Source organism: Echinops telfairi, unplaced genomic scaffold (assembly GCF_000313985.2).
Source record: "Echinops telfairi isolate 266 unplaced genomic scaffold, ASM31398v2 ScPeMD7_14;HRSCAF=57, whole genome shotgun sequence".
In the NCBI taxonomy this organism is placed as follows: domain Eukaryota; kingdom Metazoa; phylum Chordata; class Mammalia; order Afrosoricida; family Tenrecidae; genus Echinops; species Echinops telfairi.
Genome location: NW_022103911.1, coordinates 323,719 through 333,881, shown reverse-complemented (window position 1 = coordinate 333,881; position 10,163 = coordinate 323,719). Strand labels below are relative to the sequence as shown.

Genomic DNA, 10,163 nt, shown 5'->3' with positions numbered 1-10,163 from the left:
GCTGTAGCTACAGGTGACTCCTCTGACAGCAAAGGAAGACTACAATGTACTGCTCTTCAAGAGCAGCCCCTCTGACTGCAGCTTTAGCTGACTTCTGTAGTGTTGCTATAGCACAACTAGCACAAGTGGATGGCTCGAAGAAACAGACAGGAATTTTCTCACAGTTTGGGAGACTAGAACTCAAAAGTGCTAGCTCCAGGGGAGGAGAGTCCTTGCCTCTTCAGGTTCTGCTTCTCAGCAGAGCTTTTACACCATTGCTCACTCTGCATGCTTATTTAATCTTTCTTATGTATTAGGAGAGACCGGTCCCTCCTAAAATCACATCACGCTTGGTAAAGTGGAAAGGTAGCTAAAAAGAGGAAGACCCCTGCCCCGGATGGACTGACACAGTGGTTCCAACAATGGGCTCAGACGTAACAATTGTGATGATGGTGTTGGACCGGGGGATGTTTCATTCTGCTGTGTACAGGGTCACACTCACTGTGTGACCTCACTCACTGAAACACCTAGCAACACACTCACTGACACCTAGCAACAACAACATATATTTATCTAGAGAGATTTAATGATTCAAAATTCACCCTACATTCATCCCGCTTCATTAAAACAACACAACAACCCAGTTCCAGATGGGATTATTTTGGGAAGTAAAAAAATATCATTACTTGGATTCCAGCTAAGACATGTTAAAAAACACAATAACAAAAACAAAATAGAAGTCTACACATTTCTCTGCCATCAGTAAATGACTGAAGAAAATAATGTACTTATACAACCAAGGTAAGTAATATACTTGTATTCAGTAATATTGTTATTCTCTCAGAAATTATTATCTCAGTGCTTATCGTAGGCTTGTTAGAGTGCTTTCAATTTTAACAAGACTCAAATGGACATCCTTACAAATCATTGAAAACTTACAGCAAGCTTTGGGGACTGCTTCTCCCCATGAAAAAACAAGTTTAGATGCATCAGTATTTTAGGAAGGTGAAGAAGACTTTAAGATGAGGCAAGAGAAGACTGTTAACCTCAATGAATGAATCACTTGTGGCTGAAATCCAGACATTGGAGGGACGAAGCCTGCGGTCTTATTGTTGATGTGAGAGCTACCAAAGCTGGGATCGCGCGTAGTTCAGGGTTCCAGTTTAAGTGACCATCTGGGTTTCAGCGGGCTTTTGGCTTGATAGACGCAAGAGCATTGCAGTCTTTGGAGCAGTCAGTTTAGCAAGATTGAAATTAACAAAGACAAATTCATGGAACGAACTGCAATTGGGAACAAGTATTACCACTACAATCCAGAGATTAAGGACCAATCAAATCAGTGACTTCCAAGGAGATCTGCTCAAACTCAAAAACAAACTCACTGTCATGGAGTCAATGCTGACTCAGAGCGACCCTGTGGGTTCCTGAGACTGTAATTGTTTGCGGGCGTAGAAAACCCAGTCTTTCTCCCACAGGGCTGCTGATGGTTTCAAACTGACAGGCCGATGCATAACCACTACACCACTGGGACTCCTAAGGCGATCTGCTTTTCTCTAAGGACATGAGATGATCACAGGGGCTTAAAAAGATGTTTTAAGAAAATGGAAGCCTGCATTAGTGAGAAAAAGGCCAGGAAGGTTGCACTGAAGAAAGTGTTTCCCTGTGACCGTGAACCTGCCTCTTCTTCAGTTACAGCAAAGGGTGCTCTAGGAGAGCCTCCCGTGGAACCTAACCACATCCACCCTACCGTCTCGACACTGCCCCTTCCGGCATCATCTTGTTCCCCAAACTCAAAGGACTTTTCACAGGGACATGATTTGAGTCCCTCCATCGCTTGAAGTGCCTTTTTGTCATGCTTGCAAACTGAGGAAAGCAGAGTTCTTCGAGAGATGCCTTGAGAGATTCAAAGACCTAGCAAGAGAATGTGCCACTAAACAATTGCTTCACCTTTCTGTGCTCTTGTTTAATAAAAGTCCCTGTATTTTAAAGTAAAAGAGCTATACAGGGAGCAGGAGGTGGGGGGGGGGCAGGTGGGAATAAAACACATCTATCTACAGTCAGGATTTTGAAATGTCAAAACCGCTAATCACTAGAATCAGCTGGCCATTTCTGAACACATTTTAGAGAAGTGTCCAGGTTCAACTTCCATCGACTTAAATTAGATATTTCTAGAAAATAAAACACTCTCTTTATCCCTAACTACCTTAACCACTGCTATGATGGCAGAACTGGTAAGTACTGGAAGAGGAAGAAGAGAAACGATGTGTAAGCAGCAAGCAACAATCACGGCCCTTTCTGACAGCGGCATCTGAGTGGCTGTTAACATTCCAAGAATAATTTTAAAAGCAAAAATCCATGCATTTTGGTAAATAGGTCCTATTCCTCACAGCTGAAATGTCCTTAGACGTTGAACTTTTCTTTTGAAGGAATTTTTCTGTAGCGTCCTGGTGAGTCAGGATGTGAACTAGCCGCCATCTTTGTATTTCTGTTTCTTTGTCTTCATGATTTTCTTTTCTGTTGCCTTTTCTCATCCTTCTCTGCTTTTCGGTTGTGTTGCTCGGACGTCCTGGGTAGAATCAGAGTCTGACAAGGGCTCAGATGATGGAGGCGAGGCTTCGGACGTGGCTTTCTTGGCTCCCCACGTCAGTTCACAGCTTTCGCTTTCTCAGCCGCATCCTTTGTCTGCGTTCTTTAGAAAGCTATCCTGACCGTCTGCATCCATTTCGGATAGGGAGCTGACCAAAGATCTATGTGAACGTGATTCTTTTTCTCCCGCCCCCTCCCCCCCTTCTTTTTAATCCTCATCTTCAGAATCTGAAGAGCTACTGGAAGAATCAGAGCGTGATGAAAAAGAAAATGAATACCTACCAGATTTCTTCTTTTCAGTTTTTATTCCCGGTCTTTTTTTGGATGAGCTCTCATTTCCATGCAATAGTTTCTTTCTTCTAGTCTCATTTGGTTTTTATTCTTCTTCAAATTCAGCCAATTCCTTGAAGCCCTCCTTTTCCTTTCCTGGTGTTTCTTTCACTCCTTCCCACGTAGGCCTTGGTCGATTCTGATCAGCTTGCATTGTTGGCCCTGAAGACTGGACTGGACTCCTTGATGCAGCCGTTGCTATTAGGTTCTGTGGTAGTTACATAATCTGGTGTCAATTTGAGACTATTAAGAGTGAAGGGGTGGGTTTTTGCCTGTCAATCAGGTCACATCTCCATGACCTCATTTGGAGATGTGACAGAAATAAATAGCTTACTGGAGGCCAGACACAAGCTCTCTCTACTTCATCTCACTGAAAGACATTCCTGTTGACAAGCCACATGGAGATAAACTGATGGAGCCAGAGCTCTGGAGCTGCAGGAGCCTTGTGGAGACCTTTGCCTGCACTGAGATGAGATGCTTCTACCATTACTGGCCCACAAGACTTTCCACCCACTGGCCTGTGATCTTCCTGCTTGGTGTCACTGCATGCATTGCATGAGACTGAAGAGGAATTTATAGGCTGGTATTGGACATATGGGTTAATATTGGGTTTATGGACTTAATCTGGACTGGGATGAGATGTTTTCTTAATGTACAATTACTCTTTGATATAAAACTCTCTCTTACATACATATGAGACTCCCTGGATTTACTTCTCTAGTCTACCCGGACTAAGGCAGGTTCATATAGGCCACCCGATTATCCCACTTCCCCATGGTGCTGGAAGTCTTGAGGAGTGCAGAGTCAAATGGTGATGGATACCAGGCCTGAAAGGCCACCCAAGTGGACAGTCACAACTCTTTTGGTGCTTCCACAGCCCTCCCAGAGAGTGGTGCCATGCACACCTCAGTTTCTATAATTTTGCAGCAATACTTTTTGATTCACTGGCATATAGGCATAGAGGTTCGGATTTACCACACATTTATGGGGAGATATAATTAAATCCATAACTGACCTACAGTCTAAGTCTATTCAGTGTACAGTAATTTTGAGCCTTTCAAGGTAAAAAGAAACAATGAACAAGCAAGCAAACAAACAAAACAGATAGGTGGGAGATTTATCAGGAGATAATATAAGCAGTAAAAGCAGTCTGATGATGCGATCTTTTCCCAATGCCTCTCTTCCCCGACAGAAGGATTCAGTCTGGCTACAAGGAGTAGGCCACCTAGGAGATCAGTTTCTTTCCATCTTTCCACTCTTCAGTATTTTAGAGAGCAATATTGCAAAATAAATTGATTACTTAAAAGGGGCTCTTCTTCTCTATCTCTGCTAGAAAATACGAAAAAGGATCTTACTAGCCTTCCCATGACGAAAACCCTTCAGGCAGCAGAGTGGGAAAGTGAAAGAAACTGATGATGTCACTGAGCTGCTAATTAACCAACCCTGAAGTCTGATCACTGCTGAGCTTCCTGCTATGGAGATAATACATTTCTGAAAAGTTGTAATCATTTCAATTGTGCTTACTCACTCATAGTCTAAAACAGGGATGTAAAACTGGCAGCCCGCGGGCCCCAGCTTGACACCCCTGGTCTAAAACATATTAACTGGTAGGTTGGCCAACATGTTTCCCCCTGAGCATTATCTCCAGAGTATAATTTTCCTGAGTAATAAGTTACCATTCTTTCTAGCCTTCCTGAAACAATAAAAAGTACAGTTAGAAGCAAGGATGGAAAGAATTCATCACATACTTTGGACACGTTTTCAGAAGATATGAGTCTCTAGGGAAGTCTCTTGGTAAAATCAAGAATCAGTGAAAATAAAAAAGACGTCCCTCAATGAGATGGATTAACACAGTGGTTGCAATGATTGGCTTCAAACATAGCAAGAACTATGAAGAGGGCCCAGGACCCAGCAGTGTCCGTTCTATTGTATACAGGCAGCTATGCATCAGCACAGGCTTAATGGCAGTGAAAAGTAAGAGTACCATGAGCTGAAACTGACTCTAACGCACCTAGCAAAAACCAGTTAGTAATGACTGCAAGCATTTATATTCTTAGAAATTAGTTTCGGATGTCATTTAAATTGGTAAATTATGTTATGTAAAATAATTCTTCCAACAAGGAAGTATTTGAGTCATGTATATACTGAAAAAAATAATAGCTGTTACTCTATTTGTACATGGATTATCTAAATCTATTATGCTGTAGGTTTGTTTTTATTTTTCAATTTTCTTTTTTCTTAATTTTATATTGTCTTAAAATTGAGGAGAGAGTTGTTTTTACTTATAATCGACAGGCCTGTAAGGGGAACAATAACACTAGTGAGATTATAATAATAACAATAATAGAATAATAACACCTTAAAATAATCAACCATTAGAGATCAAAAGAGGGTCATTTACCAAGAGCAAAATTCAGGGGGCCTGGGAAAGGAGAAATGGAGCCAGAAAACATAGGGAGGAAATGGGATAAGTGATGTTAGATTGTAGGGATTGCGATCATTGATATGAAACAAAATGAGTACAAATTGTTGAATGGAAAACAGACTGGTTCTGTAACTATTCACCCAGTTCACAATAAAGAATTTTTTAAAAATAAAGGAAGGAAGGAAATGTTCCAAGGAGGAACACTTGATTCGGAAGAATTATAAACTCACAAATGCCCATTTCCATGCACACTGCCTTCCACAGCCTTATTTTGTCTACCTGGAGAAGTAGGATAGATATTAAGTTAAATAATTTTGATTCAATAATAAAGTAAATTTTGAATGAGTAAGAGGTTAAGCATTTTACAAATTTTAATTTAGTGAATTCAATGCTTTACTTACTCTGCTTCTAGCTATTAACTAATGACTGAAATAGAAATTTGAAGCATATATGGCGATTTTATGACTAAAATGCTGCAGACACTCAAAGGTAAAGGTGGATGATAAAACTTTGGTTTTCTCTGTCTGAAGGAATGGCAACAGCATTTCAGCTGGGAAACAGATCATTCGACAGAAATAAAACAAACTCACTGGTATCAAGTTGATCTTGACCCATAGTAAGACTATAGAACAAGGTAAAACTGTGCCTATGGGTTTCTGAGTCTGTAACTCTTTACTGGAGTAGAAAGCTTCTGATGGCTTTGAACTGCTGACCTTGTAGTTAGCACATCACTATGCCACAAGGGCTAAGTAAGTGAGATTTCTCTCTGCAGCTATCATTCTTGTGTATAACTGGTAGCATAAACTTCAGTCCAGTCTATATAAAAACAAGTGTTTCTTGGGAAAGTTAATTCAAAATTAAGCTAACAAGCTTTATTTCTTATTACTTATGAACCCATCTACCATCTCACTCTGGACTTAGCTGTTTAAGAATGTAAGTAAAAATAACTTCAATACTATTTACAGTATGAATTCCATGGGTATATGGAAAAGTAGGTGCATTAGTCTAGGTAAACTAGAGAAGCAAAATTGGTAAACATTCATATTTTATGAGTTTTATATAAAGGGTAATTATACATTAAGCATCTCAACTCAGTCCAGTCCAAGCTCATAAGTTCAACATTAGCCCATTTGTCTGATATCGATCTACAAAGTCCTCCTCAAACTCACAAAACACATGCAACGACGCCGAATGCAGGAGGAAAGTCGAATCAGTGAGCGTGTAAGCATCTTAGCACTGGCAGGGTTCACCAGCATGTGGCTTCTCCAGCACCCAGGGATGCATCAGGGTAGGTCCATGTGGCTTCTCCTCATGGATGTCTCCCAGGAAGTGATCCTTGCCACCTAAGGCCGAGAACTAGCTAAGGCAGCCACAATTGGTCTGACCATCAAAGAGCAAGGGACCAGACAGGCGAGACTTGCTGCTTTCTCTCTGCTACTTCAATTAATCCTACAACTGTTCATCGGCCAGGTTGGCATAATAAGCGTTAACTATCACAGTAGGGATGGAAAAATTAAACCCAACGAGCACAGTAGGGATGGAAAAATTAAACCCAACGAGAGAATTTATAAAGGAAATGACTATTTAAGAAGTTTCCTCTGACTTGTCTGCTGAACAATGCAGAAATCAATCGCTTTCAGCAGATTTGAGACAACTCTTATAGTGCTTTTGAGCCTTGCAGATTAAAAAGGAAACAGACGAAAAAACTAACAAAAGAGAGAAGTGGGCCATTCCACAGGAGATGAGATTGCGAGTGAAGGAGCTTTGATGGGACACTGGTTAAGCTCCCAGCTGCTAACAGAAAGGTCTGCTGTTCAAACCCTCAGCCACTCTATGGGAGAAAAAAAACCCAGCAATGTGCTCCTATCAAGATTTCAGGCTAAGAAATCCTATGAGACATTCTGTTCCATTTTGTCCTATAGGGTTATTGTATGTCAGAAGCAACTCAATCCCCAAACTACAAGATAAGGAATAAAAACAGGCCTGGTAACATTGCCTTCTTCCAACGCCTTTCTTCCCCAAGGGCCCTGTTGGTGCAGTAGGTATGAGTTGGGCTGCAAACTGCAAGGTCAGCAGTTTGAAACCACCAGGCAGTTCCGAGGGAGAAAGATGAGGCTTTCTTTTTTTGTTTTGTTTTGTTTTGCTTTTATTATTATTTTTTTTCTTTTTTAACATTTTATTAGGGGCTCATACAACTGTTATCCCAATCCATACACACATCAATTGTGTAAAGCGCATTTGTACATCGTTTCTCAAAACATTTTCTCTCCATTTAAACCCCCGACATTAGGTCCTCATTTTTCCCCTCCCTCCCCGCTCCCCCCTCCCGCATGAGCCCTTGATAGTTTATAAATGGGTATTTTGTCATATCTTGCCCTGTCCGACGTCTCCCTTCATCCACTTTTTGGTTGTCTGTCCCCCAGGGAGGAGGTCACACACAGTTCCATGTAATCGGTTCCCTCTTTCCTACCCATTCTCCCTTTACCCTCCCTGTTTTGCCACTCACACCACTGGTCCTATAGGGCTCATCCGTCCTAGATTCCCTGTATTTTCAGTTCCTATCTGTACCAGTGTACCTCCTCTGGTCTAGCCAGTCTTGCAAGATAGAATTCGAGTCATGGTAGTGGGAGCGGGGAGGAAACCTTTAGGAACTAGAGGAAGGTTGTATTTCTCATCATTGTTACATCGCACCCTGACTGGCTCATCTCCTCCCCGAGACCCCTCTGCAAGGGGATCTCCAGTGGCCTACTAATGTGCTTTGGATCTCCACTCTGCACTCCCCCCATCATTCACTATGATAAGATTTTTTGTTCTGATGATGCCTTATACCTGATCCTTTCGACACCAAAAGATGAGGCTTTCTAGTCCTATAAAGAGTTACAGTCTAGTCCTGTAAAGAGTTACAGTCTCAGAAACTCACAGGGGCAGTTCTACCATGTCCGATAGGGTCACTATGAATTGGCATTGACTCAATGTCATGGTTTGGTTTTGGGAATTTCTTCCATGACTGATGGATCCAATTTGACTACAGGGAGTAGATTAAAAGTGAGCTTCCTTCCCCAGACTATTGCTTCAAAGTGCTTCTAGGAATGTGTCTTAAACTTTCAGTGATATTTTTTAAATTAGCAAAATATCAATTATTAAAATGTACAAAGTTAGGGAATAAGTTATATGTGAAATAAAATGGTAATAGTAATTGTGAAATACAAACTGTATCAGTCTCAGTGCAAATACACATCATACCTTTTCTCAAAAAAATACATAGTGAGAGGTGAAAAATGGAGGCACAGAGTGGAGATAGAATTTAGCCAGGAATGTGAAATTGAGAAAGATTTTATTGAGGGAAAAGGCTCCTGGTAGGGAAGGGAGAGCAGAGAAAGGGACAGGAGCATCTTGAGCTCCCAGTCGGGTTCCGCAACCCAACGAGTTAGGTCAGGGAAATCATGCCTGGAAGTGAGGCAGTGGGACATATATAGGGCTTGAGCCAAGGACGTATGTACTGATAAGCAGAAGGAGGCTTTCTGATACTGTAGTTGCAGGGTCTGAGTCAGGATATGGTCTGTGAATAAAGCATCTTGTTTTTTGCAGACCCGCTTCCTGGAACACTGAGGGAAGGGGCTGTACAGACTCAGGCTGGAGAGATAAACTCCTTGGAACGCTGGAGGTAGGGACTGCACAGTCCATCTCTGGTCTTGAGAGGCAGAGGGAAGGAGCCACACAGTCCAGAGGCTATCTTTTGGGAGAGCTGGGGGAAGTGGCTGCATGGTCCATACCTGGCCCAAACATTCCTGACTCTTAGTGGTAATGGACGTCGGGTTGTGTCTTTAACTACTTTCTGCTGAGATAGGGTGATGAGGGGAGAGGGTAAGAGTCAGGAGGTTCAGGGCCAGGGTTGGTTGGCAGCAGGTTGTAGGGGTGAAGTAGAAGTTGGTTGACAGTCATACTGGAAATGTCTTTCATCCATTTCTGTGAAAATTTAAACACGCAAGGAGCCCAAAGTAACAGTAGACAGATTTTTATCAGGGGCCCGACTAGGGGCATAATCCAGGGGATGACAGGATTTTGAAACCACGAGAAAGAGCTAGTAGAGCTCCACTGACGTTTTTTCATTTTATCGGCTATGGTGCATATGTGGGCATGTGGATGCATGCATGCAAGTGCGCACGTTTGCCGCAATAAGTGGGAGTGGGAGTAACAGTTATATCATGTCTGCAAACACATCTTGATCCTGATTTGTGAAGTAACAGATTAGCTGTGGTTGGGCATTGGGCAGAGAGAAGGAGGGAATGGGAGAGGCTGGTTTGAATTAGTTAGGCTGCAGGTGACCTTGTCTCTTTAGTTGTTTCCCGTGTTCTAGGGGAGTTATTAGCTTGATGTCCTTCACATTTCTCACAGTGTAATCCTTCTTACTGTGAACACATTTACTTCTTCTTTATCATTAACTTCTTGGCAAAGAGCTTTCTGTAATCTTTCAAATTTCTTTTGCATTCTGGCACAGCTAGACATTCTATAATAAGTTATCCAACTCTTTTTCTGATTATTTGCAACGTACTCTGCCCTTCTGAAACTTACTGTTTCCATATAGACTTAAACATTCACAGAAAAGAAAATTGTGTTAACTGTCAGCAAAGGGTTAAAGGTTTGCTGGGAGTTGTTTCTGCTGAATTGCATAAAGGCTACTGCGACCACTCGTGGGTTGTTTAATGGCTTCTGGTGTCTATTTTAGAGATAAAGTCTGAGTGGTGAGCAGTGGGGCACAGGCCTAAACAGATAGCAGTGGAACGAGATAAGTGTGCTTTGGAGGGAGAAAAGGGTTAAAGGAGTTGGTCTGTGCTTGCCTTAG

The 10,163-nt window shown here is 41.9% G+C and overlaps 1 pseudogene; it reads right to left on the bottom strand.

Annotated features, from left to right (window-relative positions):
- Positions 1 to 2,443: 2,443 nt before the first annotated feature.
- LOC101638820 lies at positions 2,444 to 9,808 on the bottom strand (annotated as a pseudogene).
- Positions 9,809 to 10,163: the final 355 nt, after the last annotated feature.